Source organism: Triticum aestivum, chromosome 6D (assembly GCF_018294505.1).
Source record: "Triticum aestivum cultivar Chinese Spring chromosome 6D, IWGSC CS RefSeq v2.1, whole genome shotgun sequence".
NCBI lineage: Eukaryota > Viridiplantae > Streptophyta > Magnoliopsida > Poales > Poaceae > Triticum > Triticum aestivum.
In genome coordinates this window covers 434,086,549-434,086,929 of record NC_057811.1, presented here as the reverse complement: position 1 = coordinate 434,086,929, position 381 = coordinate 434,086,549, and positions in this window count along the sequence as shown.

Here is a 381-nt window from a genome sequence, read left to right as displayed (position 1 = left end):
GACACATATTGGTTACGCATACTGATGATTCAAGACACATATATAGCTAGCTATCAAGTTTCATCGGAATAGATCAAATAATTAATGGGGGAGGAGCACATGTCATTTGTGCTCACCCACGAACGAAGGGGCAGAGCTCGTCAAACGCACAGCGAGGTCGTCGAACACCAAACCTCGCAGCGATGAAACAACTGCACATTTAAAACTACCCGATCAACACAATTATATATGATGTTTTTCATAAAAAAATCAAAAAATATATGACCTAACTAATAATTCACAAATATATGACCCCGTCGGCTTCTGGAAGGCCAAAGAACACCTTTTCGGGAGGTGTCGGGGGTCGGGGTGTCGTGTCGGTGTCGGGGTGCCGTGTCGGGG